The sequence below is a fragment of the Sparus aurata genome, chromosome 10, assembly GCF_900880675.1.
Source record: "Sparus aurata chromosome 10, fSpaAur1.1, whole genome shotgun sequence".
NCBI lineage: Eukaryota > Metazoa > Chordata > Actinopteri > Spariformes > Sparidae > Sparus > Sparus aurata.
This window is the reverse complement of record NC_044196.1, coordinates 3,725,401-3,750,130: the sequence shown is the minus strand read 5'-3', so window position 1 is coordinate 3,750,130 and position 24,730 is coordinate 3,725,401. Positions and strand designations below refer to the sequence as shown.

The following is a 24,730-nucleotide window of genomic DNA, read 5'->3' as shown; positions in this document are numbered from 1 at the left end:
CACAGAAATTGCATGTATATATTCAAGATTTTATTTATTTTAAGTCAAAAATATCACACCAAATAAAACCTGAGGAAAGAAACAAGTGATAAAAATACAATATAAATAAGGCATTGTACAAACATATTATCTCTCAGCCTCAGAGTGCCATCACTTGCTTATCTATTGTCAGCCGCTTTGCAAAACGACCTCCAACTCCTCCAAGTTGCCATGTGGGTATTGTGCTCCTGGCAATCCTCATGAACCTTCAGCAAGTGGCTTGCATTGTTCCAGTCCTTTAGTCCTTCCTTATTAAGTCTGTATTCTTTTGGAGGAAACATTTAGCAGCAGAAGCAGTGCAAGCTATCATTTCTGTTTGAGTACATCAGCCAGCTTCTTTTGATTTGTTCAGCATTGACTAAGACTCTGTTACAAAAGTCATGTTGACACTCTACCATCTTTGTTTTTGGGAAATGTGTAACCGTTTTTTTTATTTTTTTTTTATTTGAACTGGTCCTTTATGAACTAGCTCTTATCTCACTTTGTCAGTCAGAAGAGATGACCAGTCAGCATCTATTGGTGCAGCCTTTAGTCCTGATGCTGTGTCACTCTGCTGTGCTGAGGTAGAGGACAGGAGCACCTGATGCTGTGTTTCTCTGCTGTGCTGAGGTAGAGGACAGGAGCACCTGATGCTGTGTCACTCTGCTGTGCTGAGGTAGAGGACAGGAGCACCTGATGCTGTGTCACTCTGCTGTGATGAGGTAAAGGACAGGAGCACCTGATGCTGTGCTGAGGTAGAGGGACAGGAGCACCTGATGCTGTGCTGAGGTAGAGGGACAGGAGCACCTGATGCTGTGCTGAGGTAGAGGACAGGAGCACCTGATGATGTGTCACTGGGCTGCTGGTGCTGACACATGTTAAAAGTGCGTCTGAAGAGAGAAGAGAAGTATATGTGATCACTGCATGTTACATTTTAATTAAAAAAAATGAAAAACAAAGAGATTGGTGTGTGCCATACATAAGACTAATATAGACTAAGAATGAAAATGTGATGAGATTCATTCAACTTTATTGTCATTAAAAAGCAATATAGTCTAACCAGAGTGCAAGTGCAGTGTATATATAAAATATATATATGTATATATATATATATATATATATATATATATATAATATTATATATATATGCAGCTAATCGACAGAATACAGTATAAAATCTAAAGTTTACTGCGGTACAAAACCAGTGGGACTATGAGCGACTCAGAAATCCAAGAATAAACAACTATAACAGAGAGACGGGGAGAGACACAGTGAACCACAGCTGTAGAGCTCACAAAAGCAGCGTCCAACATGTGATTTACTGTAAACAGATCACAGTCAAAGTTCAGTTCAGTCCTGGTGTCAGTGGACGGTCAGCAGCAGCAAAGTGACGACTGGCTGTGAACTGATGTCCTCCATGTGTTTCTGAAGTGAAGCTCAGTAAAGAGACTTTGTGCTTGTTGTAGTTGTGACAGGAAGATGAAGATGTTTGTGGTGTTTGTGATCCTCGTGCACGGTAAGATAACCTTCCTCCCTCTGATCTGATCGTCACCTCGGCCCAACATCATGTCTTTAATGTGGATCTGTGTCATCTTCATTTCATCAGTGTGTTTCAGCTGCAGGACCATGTTTTCTTCACAGAAACACATGAAGAACAGATTATAAGATATCAGATGAAGATTCCTGTCAGACAATCAGAGTTCATCACTGATGTTCTGGTAAACAACCACCAGAGGGCGACATGAGCACAGCAGGATTATTACCTCTGACAACGTTTCCACTGCCGGACCTCAGAACACTTCTGAGCTATTTGTACTTTACTGGAGGATTTCTGCAAATATGTACTTTTTATTCCACTACATTTATTGAAAACACTGTTTTAGTTACTTTACAGATTACATGCTGCCTCAGAGCTGAATCAGCACTTTTTAAATTCATTTAATTGATTAACAATCAGATTAAAAACAACTCTTATATTCATACAAATAATCTGAAAGTGCTGAATACACTTTAGTATATGTAGCTGAGATTAGATTCTGTCTGTCTGGTGACATTTTAACACCATGTTATAGAGAATAACACACAAAATGTCACCCAGCAGGCTGCAGCACTTTATTAATGAAGACAATAAACCAAAAAAAGAAAGAAAATAAAAGACATTTCTGGTTAAACAGCCACATCTGGATCGATGTGATGATGTTAAACAGCTGATCACATGTTCCTCTTTATGATAGATTATATTTTATATTAATAACATCTTTAAACCTCCTGATGAAACACATCTGTTACAGATATATAAACATGTGTCTCAGGTGTTAAAGGTGACACACCTGTCTTAGTAAATCAATCAATAACAAGTCTGAACTCTCTTGTTGCTAGGAGCGGCAGCCTCCCGCAGCGCGCTCTCTGATTGGCCTGCAGTCCGTCACCTCAGGCCAATCAGACGCCAGTGCATCCGCCATGAGAATCCATGATGTTCTTTTTGTTTCTTTAATAAATTTATCAATACTACGATTCATCATCAGGCTGATCAGATCACCGCGCGGGCACACATCAAGCCTTGCCTCCCCAGTTGGCAGCAACGAATCCAAAAAAAAGTTATGTCCAATTTGACATCTACGAGCGCGAATCTCCAATGTCCGACTGCAGTGAATGCAGCAGGAGATGACGTCAGAGCAAGAGACGCTTCGTTTGGAAAACTGAGTGGCGCGAAGCGAAGAGCGGGATAGTGATGGGAATGGCAGTTCTTTTTACTGTACTGAATCTCTAGAATTTAGAATCTGTTCATTAAAATGATTCGTTCAAAAGATTCGTTCACCGAATCGTTCAGTGCTCTCCAACTCCCTGAACTGATAAGCAGCCAAACGATCCGTCATTCAGTTCATTAATCAGCCCTGAGGTTCACTTTCACTTACTGAGGGACGGTGCGTTCACGGACTATAGTACACAATCATTCGCGGGACGCTGCTTTGAGTGGTATACATGCACTAAAATTATTACACAGTGAAAGTGTCCTCTGTGCACAGTAAAACCACTTAACATGATGCTACACGGATGTTAGCAACACAGTGCAAATTTTAGCAGTACGGTTACGGAACGTGAATCAACTCCTCTGCCCTGAGTGAGTGAGTGAGTGACACAGCGCCACTTTCAGCACAGTACGTGAATGAGAATCTGATGCGAATCATGAGTGAGTGACAGAGCGAACATGATTCACGTCCTGGCGTCCCTCGTTCGCGAACGACCTGTTGAGGATATGAATCACGTTCGCGCTGTCACTTGAATCAGCGTGAACGTGAATCACCTCCTGGCGTCCCTCGTTCGCGAACGAACTGCTGAATCGCGAACATGAGTGACTTTTACTGTGCAGTAAAATCACTTAACATGATGCTACACGGATGTTAGCAACACAACGCTAATTGTAGCAGTACAGTTACTGAACGTGAATCAACTCCTCTACCCTGAGTGAGTGACACAGCGCCACTTTCAGCACAGTACGTGAACGAGAATCACCTCATCAGCGACAGTTCTCTGTGTGCAGTAGGTTCGCGAATCATTAACGAAAAGTGAATTACGTCCTCACAGTTCTCTGTGTGAGTCGCGGCAGTTCCACTCCCAGCCGGCATGCTCGCTGCTGAGCTCAACTGAACTGAGAAAGGAACGAATCAGTTCATGAAGTGATTCCGTTCACTTTGTTCACTCAAAAGATTTGTTCGTTTGAACGACACGTTCGCGACCGACACAACACAAGAGCAGGAGTCGCGAGGAAAGGAGACACGGGAGGAAAGAGGTAAAAACTGATGAACTATCTATCAAGAAATGAAATAATATCAAAGCACAGTGCTAGTATAGTTGCGATGCTGATTTAAGATGATAAAAATCAGGTTGAAGAACGTTATTTCGCTAACTATACATGTAATGTTAGCTAGGTCTGACGTCACTTCTGTGTAAAGTAAGTTAACGTTAGGCTACAAAAGCTAATATTGATTCAACGTCTGTCAAGGAAAACACGGTAAAGTTACTTTGAATCTTCCAGAAATGAAGAGGAAAGGTAGCATATGAAGTGAGCAAGGTAGAAGGAGGAGATGAGCTGGAAGGAGAGAGAGAAAGGCGACCAGGGAGAGGAGGAGGAGGGAGAACACCACAGCGATGAAGATACGAGGAGGGAGAGCAACACCGAGATGAGGAGGAGAAAGAGAGAGACAAGATAACGTGCAGGGCTCAGACACTGAAAGGGAAAGCAGAGTGCTGAGCATCACCAACCATCTCTAGTCCAGCTGCTCCACATGGTGTGGACATTGTTGCTGTATAGTAAACTAAGTTACATATCAATGAGAACAACACATGACAAAAATGAACATTTTGCTGATAACATTAAGGTGCATTTAGGAAAAAGTGCTTAAATGCAAAAGGGACTTCTTCAAATAAATATACATATTCATGTTTGCTTGAATATGAATAATTGTGGAAACTTGTAAGTGAAAGTGTGATGAGATGGGGACAGAGTTTTGATATTCTGTGTACAATGTATTTTAGTTCTATTGCTCAGCTTAAATTCCCAAATTAAATAAATGAACCTAAAAATACTCTCCCAGGCTAAAATGTTAGTGTGTGTCTGATGGTTATAACTAATCAATGATGGTTCTACATTGATTGTGTTTTTACTAGTTATATTCTATAATGAGTTGAGATGTAATGCAGTTTTAATGTTTCCTCCCCTCCATCTTCTAGACGTATCCATGTCCAGGTGTGAGGTGCCAGTGCAGCCAAAGCAAGAGAGTTTCCCTGAGTCCCTCCAGGAGCAGGAGAATCTTCTGCAGCCACTGGTACAAATCTCACCTGGTTAGAAGACTCGCAATCCAAACATGCAGCGCACTGTTTTGCTTGTAGGCATTTTTCCCTCCCGATGCTCCAAGGACTGTTTTCATCTCATTCAAGGGTTATCGTAACTGGAAAAAAGCTGAAATGAAAGACAGTGGTTTCTGTTTCTGGTCCCAGCTGTGACTTTACTGAGGTTCACCCAGTGTTAGCAGCAGGAGGACGGTCAGCTCACCTCCCAGAGCCTCCAGCTGAATCACTGGACACTGATTTAGGGACCGTCATTAAATTACTGAGCACAAATATTTTAATACAAAATAATTGCAGTTTTTTCGATATCTTCAATGTCATGTGAGCCACTGACTCCAAACCAGCAGTATATAAGCAGCTGTATTTAAAAATAAATTAGATTCAACAAATACGTTTCTGCATTGTGCCATTTTTTGAAAGTCTCAATCTGTCACTTTTTTTTTCAGAAATCTCACCAGTAGTCTTTATTTAAAGGGTTATATTTCAAAGTTTTCCTCCGGACCCCCCTAGATTTTGGAAGTTAATGACTCAGAGCACCGCTGCTACAAATATTTATAAGGTAAAAACTGTGTTATTGTTTTTTAATGTCTCTTCTTTTACATTTACAGTATACAGCCTGTATGAACCTACTCACACAATGTTTTTGTACTTTTTCAGACTGGGGGCAAAATGGACTTTTATATGACTTCTTTTCAGGTTGATGGAGATGTTCTTATGTAACATACCCTTTTGTAACTCTGTGAGCCTTTTTGTGTAATTTGTTGATACAGCAGCTCAGATTTACATGCATGAAATGTCCCTTTCATGTCTCCTTAACTGCTGTGAATACTGTATATATTGTACTGTATTTCTCATGACTTTATCAGTAAAGACCTGACCTGTCAAACAGTGTTCAAACTACTGAGGGACAAATAGGGAGAATGTGTGTTCTGAGTAAACAATAAAAGCGATGTCCAGTACCTTGTTTGAGTGCCGTGCCCATTTATTACTACAGTGTATTTACGCTCACCTTAGTACAGCTCAGTCCATAGATCTTCATGGGTAAGTTTTTATTTGGATTGTTTCTTCTTGTACAAATGCTGTCTGCAACACTGGCACTCTGACACAGTCAAATCTGTTTGCTTCCCCTCTCACACATCTGCCACTTATCACCTGTGTCTTACCTTAATGCCTTTCCTGTGATAATGGCCCATCTACAGTAGTGTTACCATACTTCCATCTCCTGTTAATTGAGATCACATTGTATGGTCACTTATTCCTAATATGTACTGTTTCACATGAAACCTCAAATACAAGACATTGACTGCATGAGATAAAGTTGTCTGTATGAGTTTGTAAATGGCAGCCCGTGTCCTTGTGTACTGTGATTAAATTCAGTATATATACGTCAACCATATGTTGCCACCCCTCAAAAATTCCTGCCCCCCTCTCGCCACCCCATAAATATGTTTCTAGATCCGCCCCTGGATCCGGACCTGATCGATGTGTTCATCCTCATATCACGAGCGTTTCGTCAGCACACGTCATCATCGGTCGGAGCAGATCAGAGAGATTAAAACAGCTGATCAGTCTGTTGAGTTAACGGCCGCTGTGATGGCGGCTTTGAAAGGCACGAGCACGCACGGAACTTCCGGTTTGAGAAAGGCTCGCTTTCTACTTTACAAAATAAAAGTCTGTCTACTCTCTGAGCTGAAGAATACATGATAAAAGTTGTAATAAGGGAGCAAATTCACAAATGTCATAAAATAAAGAGAAACACTAAAACATCCCTCATTAATCTGAAGTGGTTTATTTACAGGTCCAGAACTTTAATGGCGTCTGACCACAGTTAGAAACTTCAGACCAAACCTTCGATGGAAATACTCACCAAAAGTCAAATATATATACATATAATGCATAAACTAATTATTTCTGTAAGCTTTTAGAATAAAAAGATGATTTAATCAATGAATAAATGGACATTCTTTCATATTTTAACTTTGTGGTACTCTGATGGTACAAAGGTTTCTTGCTGCATAAGTCCTGTCAACAGCTCCATGTGGGTCTTTGTTCACATTTGTTTTATATTTTATCATCTTTAATGAAAAATGTTTAATAATTTTTGACCAATAACTCATTATTTTGCTTAAAACTTCTGTCAGTAAAATGTAATGAACACAGTTCATGCAGCAAGCTTTGCTCCTGGTGTTATAATAAAGGCAGATTCAGGGTTTACTGAGGTTCTGAAGCTGTAATCTACACAAGTGGCCTCACAGAGACTCCAGCAGTGAAGAGAGGCTCCAGAGGAGGAGGATGATCCAGAAGAGCAGCAGCCGGCTGGTCAGGAGGGACTGCAACAGCCCAGCAGCTCAGTGTATTAAAAAGGGAAACTTCAGGTCACAACTCAGGTTTTATTTGCAGCTGCTGTGAACCGGAGGAGAAGCCGGAGAGTGAGATGCTCCCAGCTAGCTTTAGTTTCTCACACACCTTCATGTACAGACATGGAGATCAAATCTGACTTATATTATATCATATTATATTATATTGATTTCACAGAGTTTATGGAAGAAATTGGCTTTAAACAGAGCACATCAGACCCATGTGTGTTTGTAAGATCTGGACAGGAGCTAGAAATACTAGCTGTGTATGTTGATGATCTGATTTTGATCACAGAATCAACAGAAAGCGTGGATGAGTTGAAACAACCTTTCAAGAAGCGCTACAAGATGAAGGACATGGGGAGCTGTCCTATATCCTGGCATCTCTGTTGTCCAAGACAAAGCAAAGAACTGTGTCTTTCTTCATCAGAAGCATCACATTGAAACCATTCGTCAGAACCCCATTGCAACCCCTGCTGATGCAAATGTAAAGTTGAGAAAAGATGATGGGGTCAGTAAACCCGTGAAGCCCAAGCACTTATCAGTCCATGGTAGGTAGTTTACTGTACGCTGCAATGGCCACACGACCAGACATAGCACAAGCAGTGAGTGTTGTGTCAAAGTTCAATGCAAAACCAAATGCTGCATATCTGACGGCTGTGAAGAGAATGTTTCCATACTTGATGGGTACAGTGAACGTTGCCCTCAAGTATGAGCAGTCAGAGTCAGGAACTGTGATTGGTTTCTCTGATGCTGATTGGGCCGGAGATCAGGATGACCGTCGCTCAACAACTGGTAATATATTGTTCCTGAGTTGGTTCAGCAAGAAACAGGCAACTGTTGCACTTTCAACAGCAGAAGCTGAGTATGTCACACTCAGCCAAGCAGCTCAAGAAGGTACCTGGCTGAAGAGATTGCTGACTGATCTTGGAATGAGTGATTCACCTACAGTGACCATGGAGGACAATCAAGGGGACATCGCAATCACAAAGAATCCTGTCAATCATTCTAAACATAAAAACAGACTAAACACACAGACATTCACTACCATTACATTGGTGAATGTGTGCAGAATGGGCAAATACGAGTGCAGTATTGTCCAACAGTTGATATGAAGGCAGATATGTTGACCAAGCCACTGACAAGACAAAAGTTTGAGTACGTCAGAGGAGAGATTGGGCTTTACCCTGTTTAAGTCTGCCTCATATGCTTACTGTACTGTTTACTGCTCAATGTGTTATAGAACCTGTGAGCAGGGTAAAAAGAAGTAAGGAAAAGAATCTTAGATTTATAATTTTGATATTATTTGTGAGGTCAAACACTGATCTTAGCTGTGGAAATTGCTTAAGTGCTTAAATGCTGGTGTAAAATTAAGTGGGAGTGTAAAAACAGTAATTTGACAGTGTTGAGAAGGCGTTGTACCGCCACCTAGTGACTGCTTTTGAAAAGTGTTTTCTGTTCTGAATAAAGACACGTGAAATAACGACACTCACACATCTTCATGTACACAGACATGAAGATCAAATCTGATGGATCAGAGTCACTTTCAAATTATACTATATTTATTAATTATATTATGTTATATTATATTACATTACATCATGTCATATTATACAGTATATATGGATGACGTACATGTAAATAGTTCCCTATAAATTAATCTAGTGGTCGAATTAGAGGTAGCTGTGCTCTTCATATCAAACACACTCCTTGAGTAACTTATGTAGGCTACTTCTTTGAGAAAGTCCCCAGACTCCCTTAAAAAATGTCTCAATTTAGTGAGTTGTTGCGTTAACAGACACTTTATAAACTCTGTGAAACTCAGTCTACATCACTTTCTGAACTATTCGAGCCTTGTTGTTCATTCGGCAAATGTTTTATATGAAGATATTCCTTTCTTTGTGTTAGAATAACGACATGTTTACATGTTAGAATGAAAAGAGAGGAGGATCGGTTAACGCGCAGCTGCGAGGTTTGTCCCAGTGGAGTTGCCGTACCAACAGTCAGCTCGCGCTGCGCTGCTCAGATCGCTTTTCTTTACCTTTGAATGTAAATTTTGTTCTATTTCTATGTTCTCATGATTACACCAGCATAATTGTATCGTCGATATGCATTTGTATGTGTTGGCAACTTTCAATAAAGTTTAAAAAAAAAAAAAAAAAAAAGGCTTTTCTTATGATCATTGATGATCGATTAGAGATGAGCCGTCCACGGTAGTGACGTAGTGACAGTCTGGATGTGTTAGTGCTTTTTGTACTTTCAGTTAATATTCTGTTGGGAAATCTGTTTGATGGTTGGCGATACTGCAGGATTATGTTTCGATCCGATACCGAGTAAATACAGCGCCGTTATCGCCAACACCGATACTTTTTGATAATTAAAGTGGCTGTATCATAAATTTGTTAAATCTGAATGAATTTTCATGACCTTTAAGTGTTTTTGTGATTTTTCCTTTGGAGTATTAATTAGATAAAACCCAGAACAGAATTTGGGCAACGTTTTGTAAATAGAAAATACTTTATCAACATCATAAAAGTTTTTGTCCAGAAACAACAGAACAGTAACAAAACATTTTTCCCCATACATTGTCATTTTCAGAAACTCTTGGGGAATTGGCTAAGTGAAATAATAAGATAATTAAGTCTGTAGTACAACTACTTGCAGTTTAGATATAGTAATCATACAGTATCTCTTTCACAGTCAATATTTCAATGGGATAAATGTTATCAAGTTCTGAGCATTATTTATACTTTTTGAGTTGCTCGCACCTCATTGGTCAGCCAGGGTTTCTGGTTTTATGACACAGACATCTTCTATGTGTTTGTGTTTGTATCCAGTTACAGCTTCTGCATTCTGCTCCACATTGACTGTTTGCTGGTCAGTGGCTGTAACTTTAAACATAAAGCAGACAGAACATTCAAAGCAGTCCTGCAACACACTTATGCCCAGTCAGAGGAGCCCAGGTGGGGGGGGGGACTGCTTTAAAAGCCCCCTTGATGTTAGTGTACTGATGGTGTAGTGTGTAAACTCCCCGAGTCACAGAATCTCATGTTGGTGATGTTGGACTCGAGCTCCTCTACCTTCACTTCAGTCTATGTGTCATCCGAGTCCTGCGTGATCTTTTAAGGAAGCGATAGGAGAAGATATTCGGTCTCAAATCAATGTATTTATTAAGCAGTAAATGAATAAAGCTTACAGAGCTCTGGGTCGAGAGCTTCCTTTCCCTGACCAGCAACAGGTTGTGTGTCAGTTCACGAAGTCTGCCAGCCCTTTCTGTCCCTGACCCAGTCTATTATACTATATAGAGTTGAATAGTGCATGAATGTGTTCTTCCATTGGATTGGTCCGTTGGCTCTCGACCTTTAACAGGATTGGCTCGTGGATCTGACTCCATCTCCCGCCTCGTTACTATCTGACTCCATGTGACCTCCACGTGCAGCTGCTGCCGGTAGTCCTGGCTGTGTTTCCTCTTTCTCTGCAAAAAGAGCAGAACCTACACTTCCAGTTCCTAACTGCAGAAACTGCTGCCCTTTGGTTGACATTTCCGATACTTTATAATCTTATATTATCCCGCTGCCTGGGTAGCTGGCTAATATGGTGAAAGTACAGCAGCTCTTGTTCTACTTTATGTTGATGTAGCTATTGTAATGAAAAGCACGGGCGCTCGTGTATTTATTTATATTATATTTTATTCCAAAAGTCGTCATAAAATAAAGGGAACCACCACATTTAACAGCCTGGAGGGCGGAAGTAGGTAAACCCGGTAGAAAGAGTGCCCGCCCCGCAAAGAAGCGGGTGTAATCTGTTAACAGTAGAGGAAAGATCCGAGAGCAGAACTTGACCTGTGAGCAGGTGTGTGTTCTGAGTGCGTGCACTTAGATCTGAGCGCGCAGAGGGCACATTTGAATGCGAGCGACATTTTTGTGTGCAAGAAGGAGAAATGTGAGCACAGGCATGTGATTTTTTTAGTTCAAGCTGACATTTTGAAAGAAAGCAGAAGAAATTTAAATGCAAGCACAAAATTTGAGCACGAGGAGAAAAAATCTGAGCACGCGAAGGAGCTGTGTCACTGAAAAGGAATGAAATCGTGCTCTCAAACTGAAAATCTATGCTCTTGATTAATGACATGATTCTACTTCCATAAGCAGCCACAGAGGAAAGAAGATCTACTGCTGCAACGTTTGCGGCAAATCCATCGCCGACTTCCGAGTGCTGTCCTGACACAAGTTGTTGCACGTGGGGATAAAACACTTTTGCTGTCAGGTTTGTAGTCCGGCAGATTAAGTCCAAATTCCAGAACAATCGTTCACTCTGTGATACAAGCACCAAATTTGGCATGAATAATGCAGAGACCCTACTTTTTGAGAAAAGCCTGTTAGCCACCTGAAAATCCAATATGATGGCCATTTTTCAAGATGGCGGCCACATAAAATGTACCAAAACCCCTTTTTTATTGTAGAATGGTAATGGCTGGGCATATTTAAAAGATCTAGACATCGAATTGTATGTATTTTGAGTAGACAAATCCAATGATGCAACTAAAAAAACTGTTTCCAGGTAGGGGTGGGTGATATGGGCAAAAAACAATATCTCTATATTTTGGGGGATTTTGGCGATAACGATAATCAGTCGATATCCTTTAAAATGTGATTGGAACTGTCGGAGTTAGGGCTTGTGTCCACCAAACGCGTTTTTAGCGCTGAGGGCTCTCAAAAACTCTTTTTCCGAGTGCCCAGCGGTGTGAAAAGTTGAACAGATTTCAACTTTAAGAAAAACACTTCTTTATTTTCTTTAAACTTTAGCATTCAAGTACAAATAAAAGAAAGACTCTCCATTTTTGCACTTTTGAACTCAGTAATTGAACTACAATGTAGGAATATTGAATTCTGTAAACATTCAGCTGTCAGGTAAATTGTGCTGCAGTGCAGACAAACACGAGCATATGATAAAATCAAAACAGTAGCATTTGTAACAAAGTGCTCTCTGCATATTTTGAGAATTATTGCGCATCATCAAGTCTATCTTATGGCCTTATTAAACAAATGACTAACTTCAAGTTCCATCCAGGATTGTACAACAACAACAAAAAAATCCAAAAGAGACATTTGCTAAAAAGCTTCACTAAGGGTTTTCTCAAATATTGTACACAAATATAGAGATTTGTAAACAAATGACATTAATGCTGAAAAAAAATCCACAATTCTAAGATAGAAAAAATACCCAGTATTATTACAGCTATGGACAGATGCCAGAAACTTTGCAGAACTTTGAACAAATAACATTTCTAGGCTAACAGTTCACTGATTAGGCTACTTCAGATTATGAGCCAAAAACACCAGTCTGTCCACAGTCCTTTTTAGATAGAAAAGACGGCACATTTGCTCCAAGGTTAGAGCGGCCCTGTCATTCTAAAATATTCCTCCTTTTCCAAAAGACACCTCTGGGTTCGGTGTAAACATGTGACGTGACGTGAAGCTCGAAGTTCGGCTGTGAACAGTGACAAAGAATTTGTCTTCAAAATAAGAGCGTTACATTTTACCCAATCAGAGTTTAGAACTGGGTTCTTAGCGGGGGACTTTTAATTTGAAAGTAGCAACCGCTCCTAGCTTGGCGCTAGCTAACAAGCGGACACAACGATCATCTGAAGTACCGGTAGCTTCAGGGACTGGAGGCGCCTGCATTTTCTCTCTGCCATCACGACGCGCTGCTAAACTGTTGCAAGGAGGATGCTAGCAAGAGGTCATGTGATCTCGTAGGCCCACTAGTGTGACTGAATCCTGCATCCTAGTGCATCCTAGTGCATTGCCCGTAGGAAGCATGTTTTCCTATAGATAAGTGGGAGGTTAAGTAGCTTTTTCATGGATGGCCAAATGAGGCTGTGTTTGAAGGTGGGACGTCAGGGATATAATTGGCTGTTCTTGATTATACCATTATATGTCACCTTAAAAACTATTTACCTTGCCTTACTTGGTGTAATTATTTTTGGCACAACCTCACATGTGTGACTGTACAGTTTTTTTTCATTTTAAGGTACTATATTAACACTATGGACCTAAAATCACTAAATAACATAAAATCAGAGTAGAAAAAGTTATTTTTTTTACTGTGAAAACCACAAATATGTTTCATGGACCAATTGCATTAGTTATAATGCAAATATAAATTGTTGTTTGCTAAATTGGTGCATAAGTTTTTGAAATTTACAAAGCTATGTGTAACTATTTACATTTAAATGCAGGCAATGCTCAGGGCTCAGCTCATTCCTGCCTGTTCCACATTCAGCCGTCTCCTCCTTGGTTTGCCTCACAACACGACTCCACTACACACTGAACACACCACACCAAACACTACATAACACACTAACTATACACTCCAAACACGCTATATGTCACAAATCTCTCAACTCTCAAAACTCGCTATCTCTGTCGCCGTCTCCAACACATCACTGCTGCTGTCAATCATCCGCTGATGTCCCTCCCACAACTTCCTGTTCCTCAACAACCAAACTTGCTGCTTGGACACTTTCGTGACAAAAGCACATTTTTACTGTTTCTTCCTGCACCAGACATAAAGCAAACATAACGGCAATGTTCGCGAAAAAGCGTGTTGGACATTATTTACCCTAAATCCGTTTTTGGACGTGCCGGTGCGCCCGCTCTGTCAACTCGGTAGGTAACGTTAGGCCGTGTGGGTCGGCTAGCGGCTAGCAGCTAGCTACACACAAACATCCACAGAATCCGATCCCACTTTGTTGACCGCGCGTCTCCGGATCTCCTCAGACCCCAACAGACTCAGTCTGGACTTGTTTAATCTCATTATAATCCACAACAGTCAGTTTAGATGAACAGAACAGAACAGAATGGGACGAAACTGCAGGGAAAATCCCGGTCCAGCTCGCACCGCTGCAGGTATAAATCCGCTTGTGACAAAAGCACATTTTTACTGTTTCTTCCTGCACCAGACACAAAACAAACTTAACGGCAATGTTCGCGAAAAGGCGTGGGCCATGTAGCTAGCGCTAGCTAGCGGCTAGCGCTAGCTACACACAAACATCCAGAGATTCCGATCTCACTTTGTTGTCCGCACGTCTCCGGATCTCCTCAGACCCGAACAGACTTGGACTTGTTTAATCTCATTAATCCACAACAGTCAGTTTAGATGCACAGAACGGAACCGCCTGCAAAATCCCGGTCCAGCTCGTGCCGCTGCAGGTATAAATCCGCTTGTTTTTTTAAGGTATGTCGTGGGCTTGAGCTCTGCAGTGATTGGCTCTGGTGCGCACATGACTGTGGTGGCTCCGGTGGACAATGCTTGCAGAATTTGTAAAGCATTTATGAAATAATTTATTCACGCTATCATTGCAGTCCAAGCAAATGCTTATTGCACACCATTGAACCACGCAGCAGCCATGTTGAAACTCTCAGGTCAGTCTGATCCTGATCCGCAGAGATATTTGAGGAACACACACACACACACACACACACAGACAGACAGAGATTTCTCGCTTTTATAGAGAGATGTGAGGAGTCTCCGGGTGCGTTTCAATATTTTTGGCGAAGTAATTTAAATACTCGATAATGGAAATTTGCACCTCGTCAAGACAACAATGACGATATTATCGCAAACGATATATATCGCCCACCCCTATTTCAAGGCTAGTTTTCAAGATGGCGGCCATTTTTCGACTCAAATTCGCAGTTTTCTGTTAAATTTTATCACACATGAAGTTTCAATTATGCAAAATCTTTTGATACACATCAAAATGTTTTCATCAATCTCAAAATGTTTTCATCAATCTCAAAATGTTGAAAAATGTCTTCATAAAGGCTTTCACACACCTATCTGACTTCCGACCATCGTCAAAAAAGGCAGTCAGACTGATGTCTCCCTGAGGTGGTCAAAAACAAAACAACCACCGACCTGACCATACGTTCTGCGTTTACATGAATCATAATAAGTCTCCATACAGACAGCGCTTATCCATCTTATTACTAGCTAGCTCCCGCTAGTGGAAAATATAGCGCTGACTAGTCAAATTTGGGACACTTGGTTAAATGTTGAATATCTAGATAATGCAGCCCATGAGCTGAAAATGAAGTGCAATACATTTGTCACATACCAGAAATACTGTTTGTAGCTTGGATCAACTCAAAGATCAGGCTGTAATATATTTGATGTTAGTTTGCTAGCTGCTAGCCATTACATTGCACGTAATTGATCAGTTAGCATGGTTGCTAGCAGAGTTATTCCATTACAATCCATGGCGTTATTTCGACTGATTTGCATCCCAGAACACCACAATACTCCTCAAACAAAAAATCAGAAATGGCCAGTGTCACTGCCGATAAAGTTTATTGTGCCGACGGCATGATGTCAAAGCACAACCAGGGCACACTGGTGGCATCATTGCTGTGAGACTCAACATGAGGTTCAGTGTCAGCTAATTAGAGTACTTACCATAGTTGTAGTCTAATAACTGTAGTTATAGCAAGTATAGCTTAGTGTCCCAAATGCTATCTAATTAGCCCTTTATATACACCAACTAGTAGTTTAGTTAGTTGTAATATAGTCCGCCGCACCTGAATTAACAGGATGTGCCAGCGCGGGAAAGCTGAGCCAAGGTTAATGAGGCTTTAATTACCTGGATGGTGTACAGATCAAACTAGATGAATGATCGGGCTAGGTGTAGGGCACTTTGATGTTTGAACCTAGTTGTGTCCCATATCTGAATGTACTTTTGTATTTTGTATGGTTAGGTGGTAAAAGGAAAGCCCCTCGGCCTCAACTATTACACATGATGGCTGCTTCTAATCCACTGAGTTCTGCATCTCAATCTGACTGGAGAAAGTGTTGTCTTTGTCAGACAGATTTAAAGGAAGAATTGAAATCTCCTCCAACTCATTATCCATGTAGTCCTGAGAGCAATGGTTATTCAAATGATTGCCACAACCATACCACCCTTTCAAGCAATCAACCAGTTGCCAGTCAGGTTAGACATGTCCTGGTTGAATGATGGAGGGGGCATTGAGGAAACACCGAGAAGGAACAGTGCAAATTATCACCAAAGCTGTCCTTCTGTCAAACCTCACTGTTCTATTGAAATAAAAAAATATCTATACCAAAAAAAAAGAAAACAAAATGAATAAAGAAAAACATGCACCTACTTAACCTGGGAGGTGTGTCCTGGTATAGTTCAGTTCAAACCAGTGATCATTTCCCATTCATTTTAGATATTCTATTGATATAAAATGTATCAAATGTAACAAAACAAACAAACAAACAAAATACCAAAAACAGTGAGAAAACTATTAAAGGAACTTAGGGCAAGATCACGAAATAAGACTCAATAGCGACACGACGGCTGTTTGGGTAACTGCAGCCATCAGCCAAGCCGGCGCGGGAGCGCGCGTGAACTCTTCACAGCAGTGCAGCTGATGCTGTGACACGGTTATTTGTTTGCTCGCTGTTCACGCGACCGTTTACTGCAAGACTTCCTCGCATACCTCCTCGGAACTACCTTGGTAGCCTACATCAGCGAACAGCATGATGTCAAGAGACGAAGTAAGTAAACTAAGTGTTTATCTTAGTGCAGCTTTAGTATGTTTCTTTGACAACATTAGCGCATCAATTCAGCAAAACGACAGTTGTAATGTAAAGTACGCTTACCTTACACTGGCCAAATGGTTACTAAAGTTCAAATTTCACCAGCCACGGTGAATAACGAGCTAGCGATAACCATTGCTTTGTGATTGAAGCTAATGTGACTGCTAACAATGTTATGGTGTTTGACGAGCATTTGGCTTGTGGCTGCAGCTAATTTCTGACTGTGGTAATTACCAACATAGCTAATATTTATAACATTGGATAAAGCTTGCTAACAAGCTGACATTAGTGTGCAGTCATTATCATGTAACAGCAATATTATGATTCAATATCTCAAGCCACGTGTTATGTACCAGTGCCAGTGAGATCATTTGTGAAATCATTTCCATTATAAGACAATATAAATGGTATGAATAGCACTGCGCCATAACAAAGTAAATACAAGGAAAACACAAATGTCATTATGTCATAACTGGTATTATACTAAGTTGAATCAGAATAAAAATAACATCAAATAAAATCAAAACATCACTTTGAGGATTACTAAAGTTATTCTTATTAGTATTGTTCTCAATGTTTTTTGTTTCAGGATTTGGAATTGACTCTGGAAGGAGTGGCACACATGGAGATGTACTGCCTGGATGAGGGTACACTGCGTCTGGTTAGGATGACGTGGAACAACATCTTTGCTCTGGAGGACAGCCAAGATGTGGGCAGCGATAACCGAGAGTTTTGGTTCCCTGCCTACGGGCGATTTACGATCTGGCAGGATGGGCATCAGAGAAGAGGGAACTGAAGGCCGAAACAGAGCTGCTGTGTTCTTTGTATCTGGTTAAACTTCCCTGACCCCTTTGCAAACTACACAGGTTACAAAGAAGCTCCATTTAGGGTGCCTGACTAATATTTTCTCCTGTTTTGTATTCCTGTGACCACAATACCTAAAAAAAAAACAATTTCTTAGCCAAAGATTACACTTTCATCCAAAAATAAAAACTATTTATGTACATTATGTATTTTTATATTTATTTTCAAAGTTTACAGTATTTTTCAAATTTGCAGTATGTACAAAGTTTTATTTTGTATTTTTTTTACATGTTTATAATAAAATAAATGTGTGGTAAACAAGACAGTCTTGTCTTCTCTCTTTTCTTGCTCACATCTCTGGATCATGTAGCTGAGGCCTTTATGGAGAGAAGAGAACAGTAGCGTTAGAACACATGCCAATGCTCCATAATCAAATCTGGTAATTATTATGTTATATTATAACATTTTACAATGTTTTGTCTATATTCTGAAAAGATTGAAATTCCTAATGACCAAAACTTAGAAAGTGAAAACATACTAACCCCTCAGACACTGGTTCAATTGGTGATAATCGATGAGAGAGTTTAGCAGCTGTTCGCTTGCTGGGTGTTGATGCTCTCATCTCCTTACTTCCCCGAGTAGCAGCTTCAGGAGTCTGCTTCTTCTGATAGCTGGAAGAAGCAATATTTTAAAAAGTTAGAGTCTCAGTCAGCGAGCTGGCTGTGACTTTGCTACCTTGGTGTCTTTTCTCTTTGGTCAGAACAACTATGGCCATGCAATGTTTGACTGTAACAATAATAATATCAAAATACATGCCTCAGTCAGTACTATTGTGTGTTTCACTTTTACAAACAATTTCTCCTGCTTTACTTACAACGTAATGTATAATGTCTGGAGCAATCTTGTGTGTATGGTACAACACGAGAAAAATAAAGGCTAAAAGCTCTATTGATGATTTGAGACCACTCTTTTAGCCCACCCACCCCAAAGGACTCAACCACACAGACGTGCTTCACAAGCAAGGTCGTAATAATAATAACAATAATAATAACTTTATCAGACCTGTAGACACGCACAATATCAATTATTATATAGCACCACCTGAGCTCGTTTACATTGTGCACTTCACGGTTAGCTCTAAACTGCCTTTTATTCAGCTACATCACAACAGTATCATCAACTGGTCAACACAATAGCCCCCAAGCCATGGCCTGTAAATACCGTTACTGTACACCCCAAATACTGTATTTACCAGGGACAGGAACGAGACGGGAGCCGGTGCTGTGTGTATGATATATTTCACTGTAGAGATTGTAAAGCCCACTGAGGCAATGTGATTGTGATTTTGGGCTATATAAATAAAATTGATTTGATAGCCGTATCCCCTACACTCACGAAGCAGCCGGGAAGCCGGCTCGCTGTGTGTAGCTAGCGGCTAATATGACTACACAGACCCAAACAAACCGTTAGCCTGTTGCTACAGCCAGCTGCTAACATCACCTCCCGGATACAAGTTGGGCTTTCGGTCCCATATCTAAAAGGGCATATTTCTAACTATTCGGTTTCAGACTGAAGGACCGTGGAAAATGCGCAGTCTGTAACTTCTCAGTGTTACAAGCAGTGGACTAAGTTACATGTTAGCGGCTAGCGCTACGTTAGCCGCTAACGCTACGTTAGAAGCAGACGCTACTTTGCACTTTAGCTCACTCCGAGTCCTCGGTGATCTCATAAGATTTTCAAATCAAGCTCTAAAAATGACCTGTAATGTATTCTTACCTGGTTACAAGGAAATTAGCCATGTCAGCATCCGTTTTCAGTCCCAGTTCAAGCTGAAGCTGCCTCCATGAGTCGAAGGCATATCCAATGTATATTCGCGTGCCAGCCCGGCTTTAGTCATAACTTCTTTAAGACTCACGACTTGCTACTGATAAAAACCTTCGTTTTCTTCTTCATATTACTTTTTAGTGGACTTTGTGTGGTGGTGGGTCGTTTTCCGGCCGTAGCAGAGTCCATAACAACACAAACAGTATTTCCGGTCCACCGCGCTTGTCTTCTTCCGGTCTCCAAGACGTCGAGGACGCGCGTTCAGCGTCAAATAACGTCACGTCCGCAGGGCTGCGCGGGAAATTCGGACCCCGAATAGCAGTACATCATGCAGCACACAGCCTGTTCAAGGCAATGGGGAGATATGTGTGTGGGCTCATTCTTTTTGGTTTTGAACGCTTCATCACCCATTAGCATTAAAATAATTATAATGAATGTTTATTTTTTCACAAATCCTGCCCTAAGTTTCTTTAACTAAACTAACGAAAATTTGGACAAAAAGGCGTTATTTTTGCCATTCATTGCCGTCTATCTTCACAATTTAACAAATTTTTTGACTTTTTATCGAAGAGTTGAAAAGCTCATATCCTTTAACCTATATATAAATATCAAGATCATCAAAATGTGATTATCCAATCTCAATCCAGGTCAAATACCAAGTCTAATGGCTTTCAATGGCAGTTGTATTGGAAATTGGCGGCCATATTGAATTTTCTTTTTGGAAAAAGTGGTTCCCAAAGAATATTTGTGCCAAGTTTGATGCTTGTATCACAAAGTGAACGATCATCTCACTAATCTGCCGGACTATTGTGGGAAGCATTTTGGAACTTCTGCAAAACTGAAACTGCACGAGAAACTTCACTCAGAGCGAGACAAAGCGTTTCTCTGTGACGTTTGCTGCAAAACGTTCTACACGATAGGTGAGCTGAAGGTTCACCTGAGAACACACACCAAGGTGACGATCACAACTGAACTAGAAAAGGTTCTGTGGACTCAGGAGACTTTAACTACGGGACCTCACAGACTGCATTGGAATGTTTGAGGCCTCATAGTCATAGTTGTACTGTAAAATATTGACTTCAGCTGTTGTTTATTACATTTTGAGCGTTTCTGCCTAAAATAACTGGACTTGTTCCTGGAATCATAACTGATAGATAAATAAAGCTGCAACAGAAACAAACACTGAAGCCTCTTTAAAGCAAATATTAGGTGGATTCTTATTTACTTCTTCTGTTATTCTGTGATATTTTATCAGTTAGAGCCTCTAACAGGTCGTCAGTTCATCTGAAGCCAGCGAGAAAAATCATTCTTTAAAAACTGACTTTAAAACTCCGAGAAACATCTGACTGTAACACTTAGCACTTTATATTAAAAGATTCCTGTTAAACAATCAGTTTATCACTGATGTTCCTGTAAACAACCACCAGAGGGCGACATGAGCTCTGCACATATTTAGTTTTCAGAACTGCACTAAATACACTTCTGAGGTATTTGTACTTTACTTGAGTTTTTCCATTTCTGCAAATATGTACTTTTTACTCCACTACATTTGTTGAAAAACTGTTTTAGTTACTTTACAGATTACATGCTGCCTCAGAGCTGAATCAGTACTTTTTAAATTCATTTATTTGATGAACAATCAGATTAAACACATCTTATATTCATACAAATAATCTGAAAAGTGCTGAATAGACTTTAGTATTCAGTGAGAGAGTGGTGAGAGAAGGTGACAGTCTCAGTGTTATAAACTCAGCTATCAGTCTGGTTTTCTGCTCTACGTCCCTGACTGACCACATGAACTAGGCTGGTAGAGTCCATACAGCACTGACTGTATCACTAGCAGAACAAACATTCTTAGTTCATGTTTCTCATGTCACATTCTCAATGACAGGTGGTGTTCGTTTCAACTATTGTTAGTGGTTACATGCAGGTTAAACAATATATGCATCATACAGGAAACAGACTGCAACAACTCCTGAGACAGGATGTGGTATTCATTTAACCACTTCTCCTTTCACATACAAACACACAGGGTTATAGAAATGTCACACAAGAGTTTAACTAATATTGTTCCATCACATCCCTCGTGTCAAACCTTCTCAAACACCTGTCTATGTTGCTGTAGCTCACAGACACGTCTCTCTAATAGGAACACCTGAGACAACTGCAGGACAGTCAGCACAGCCATCATGACACTTGCTCATCGAGGCTATGTTACTGCGGTGAAAGACAAAAATAAAGAACTAAGACAAGAGACGAGGACAGAAACACAGTGAACCACAGCTGTGGGCGTCACAGGAAGCAGCGTCTAACATGTGATTTACTGGAAACAGCTCAAAGTGAAAGTTGAGTTCAGTCCTGGTGTCAGTGGACGGTCAGCAGCAGCAAAGTGACGACTGGCTGTGAACTGATGTCCTCCATGTGTTTCTGAAGTGAAGCTCAGTAAAGAGGACTTTGTGCTTGTTGTAGTTGTGACAGGAAGATGAAGATGTTTGTGGTGTTTGTGATCCTCGTGCACGGTAAGATAACCTTCCTCCCTCTGATCTGATCGTCACCTCGGTCCAACATCATAATAATTATTAATTTTATTTGAAGGCGCCTTTCAAAGCACTCAAGGACACCACACATAACTACAACAGTACAACAAAAAGAGAGGACAATGTAGTGCAAATGAATAAATAAATAAGAGGATGCAATTACATGGTGCCAGCTCAGCACAGAATTCACACCCTGCAGTCCTATACAGGAAGTCAACCAGGCAGCGTTAGGCAGGGTTGAGCTTCCGGGGTGAGAATAGTGCAATAGAGTGAGCTCACTAACACACATTGTGCATAAAAAGTCTGAAATCTTTGAGTTGAACTCGATAAAAATGTGTTGAGTGTTGTGTTGTGTTGATATTTGTGTTGAGTGTAGAAGACTGTACAGTCACACTGTCCTCAGTTTTATGGCCTGTTGCAGCAACTGTACGGGACAAAGTCCACACAAATGATCCATTGAAACTCATTTATTAGTTTGGTACTGAAGGTGTGTCATGTTTTATAGCACTACAGCAGGCACGTGCACACATCGGGCCAAAGGGGTGCTTGAGTCCCTGCCCCTTTTTTGTGTGTTTTTTTAATGAATAAATAAATTCCTGTTGTGCATAGAGATGTAAAAAAAAACACGACAGTGTAAAAACATCCAGCCCATTGTGCTGTATAGTAGTGAAGTCCAGTGGTGGACAGTAGCAGAGTAAATTTACTTGAGTACTGTACTTAAGTACATATCCAGAGGATTTGTACTTTACTTGAGTATTAGATTTCTTTGGTACTTATTACTCTTACTTGAATACATTTCCAAGACAAATATTTTTACTTTTACTCCAGTTAATTTCTAGGAAGGCTGAAAAGCACTCGTTACTTTCAGGTCTGCTCTTTTTTTCTTTTTTTTTCTAAAATACTATTGGACACGAGCTGTGTTTGTCAAAGAAGGAAACCTATCACAGTGCACGCTCTCCACTGGGATCTACGTAAAAGCAGAAATACGTCATCCCTCCCCATAAGGATACCACCAAAGTAGCCACGCTCTCGACTGCGTTTGTTAACACAAAAACGCGACTTTGGCTGCATCAGGAGAACAAAGACAATCCGCTGAGTCTCAGTCTGAGTCTGATAATGATCCGGAGCAGGAACCTTAGGAAACCCCTTGGCCTTACCTGGACTCCATGTTTGAGTTTAACAGAGTAAAAAATGTGGACACAAATCAAATCAAATCAATTTTATTTATATAGCCCAAAATCACAATCACATTGCCTCGATGGGCTTTACAATCTGTACAGTGAACAACATCCTCTGTCCTTAGACCCTCGATTAGAGTGAGGAAAAACTTCACATGTTGATGGAAAAAAAAAACCTTTTAACAGGGTAAAAAAAAACAAAAAAAACAATAGAAGAAACCTCAGGAAGAGCCACAGAGGAGGGATCCCTCTTCCAGGACGGACAGACATGAAATAGATGTTGCGTGTACAGAAAAGAGCAACAATTCACAGTTTACAAGTTAAGCTACATTACAACAGAGAGTCTGATACAAGTTATGTAGAGTGAGTGGATCCAGGAGACGACCGAGCAGGACGAGGCATCACTAAGTGGAGCCCGAGCCAGACGACCTCCTGTCCACCATGCTGACCTGGAAGAGGGCAGGACACACAAGATCAATAGTAACAGACAGAGAGAGGCATCAAGGTTAACATAAATATAGATATGAGGAGATAGTGAAGCAGAGGAGAGCAATGATCCAGCAGAGCCCGGGGTGTGATGATCCAGATCAGTCAGTATTTCAAGGCAGCAGGAGCCCCGAAACGGTAGATGGTCCCAGGGGGCCGTGGTCCATCAGAAGGGAGGCTGAAAGAAAGAGGGGAGGAGGAGAAGCTATAGAGAGTGTAGAGAGTGGCACAGCTTGCAGCTTGTGGGAACAGAAAACAAAACAAAGGTTAGAGAAATGCAGTATTGATCAGAATAAACAGATTGTTTCTCGTCGGCAGCACAGTGTAAATCTAGTACTATAGGAACTCATAGAGACTGACGCCGACCCACTGAAGAAGCTTGCAGTTGATATCAGGGCTAATTAAAGGCTAAATGGAAGAAGTGAGTTTTGAGTTTAGATTTAAAGGCGTCAACAGAGCCAGACCGTCTGATGTCAGCTGGGAGGTTATTCCAGAGGAAAGGAGCCCGATAGGAAACAGCCCTGCAGCCAGCTGACTTCTTCTTTATCCTGGGAACCATCAGGAGCCTTGAATTTTGAGAGAGCGTAATGCCCGAGTTGGAATATATGGTTTAATTAGATCTGACATGTACGACGGGACAAGGCCGTGTACAGTTTTGTATGTCATCAGCAGCACCTTAAAGTCTGATCTTAGATGCACTGGGAGCCAGTGCAGAGATGCTAAGATTGGTGTAATATGATCAAATTTTCTTGTACGTGTTAAGACTCTGGCTGCAGCATTCTGAACCATTTGAAGACTTTTGGTGCTCTCGCGTGGAAGACCTGAAAATAAGGCATTGCAGTAATCCAGCCTAGACGAAACAAAGGCATGAATCAGGATCTCTGCATCCGCGGTGGACAGGAAGGACCTAACTTTAGCTATATTGCGCAGGTGGTAGAAGGCGATCTTGGTTATTTCTTTGATGTGCTGATCGAAGGAGAGTGTAGAATCAAAAGTAACACCTAGATTCTTGACGGTTGAGCTTTGAGAAATAACACAGTTGTCGAGAGTTACAGTCACCTGATCAACATGGTGT

General features: G+C 40.8%; 2 long non-coding RNA genes across 2 annotated transcripts; one reads left to right on the top strand and one right to left on the bottom strand.

Annotated features, from left to right (window-relative positions):
• The first annotated feature begins 3,682 nt into the window (after positions 1-3,682).
• Positions 3,683-5,255, top strand: LOC115590109 (uncharacterized). Its single transcript, XR_003985673.1, has 2 exons — positions 3,683-3,808; positions 4,750-5,255. It is a non-coding gene; the product is annotated as an uncharacterized LOC115590109 (long non-coding RNA).
• Positions 5,256-17,982: 12,727 nt separating this feature from the next.
• Positions 17,983-19,536, bottom strand: LOC115590098 (uncharacterized). Its single transcript, XR_003985660.1, has 3 exons — positions 19,407-19,536; positions 18,173-18,301; positions 17,983-18,007 (listed from the first exon to the last, which is right to left on the bottom strand). It is a non-coding gene; the product is annotated as an uncharacterized LOC115590098 (long non-coding RNA).
• Positions 19,537-24,730: the final 5,194 nt, after the last annotated feature.